Source organism: Bison bison, unplaced genomic scaffold, assembly GCF_000754665.1.
Source record: "Bison bison bison isolate TAMUID 2011002044 unplaced genomic scaffold, Bison_UMD1.0 scf7180017864379, whole genome shotgun sequence".
NCBI lineage: Eukaryota > Metazoa > Chordata > Mammalia > Artiodactyla > Bovidae > Bison > Bison bison.
The window spans coordinates 11,573,128-11,573,625 of NW_011494951.1; positions in this window are offsets into that span (position 1 = coordinate 11,573,128).

The window sequence follows — 498 nt, forward strand, 5'->3', positions numbered from 1 at the left end:
AGGGTTATTAGTTTATTTTCAAAATTTCCTTTCCACTGAACCAGCACTTCACTATCTGGGTCTTCATTAAAATATTTTTCAAGTTTTTGCTTGATGGCTTCATATATCTCTGTAACTGAAGCCTCCAGGGTATATGTTTCAAGTGTCTGGATTTTTCCATTCTGAATCTGGCTAATCAGCTCGTCCTGTAATCTCTGCACATCACTCCTCAGCTCCCATGTCCAGGAGTTATACATGGTTTCCAGTTTGCTCATGACCATGACTTCTTGAGTGTTCCTGAAACTGAAAATAAAGTTCTCATTCCATAGGGCTCTCCACAAATCTTGAACTCGGGATTTTACATCTGATATCTTCATGATGCTTCCCCTAGATTCCTGTTGGGCAGTCACAAGAATTCTACTTTTTAGTTCCTGAACATTGTGGCTGTAGCGAGGATTGGGTGGGGCCATTGGGGGATTGCCATCCCAGAGGTGAGCAAAGTAGTAGATGTGGGTATTG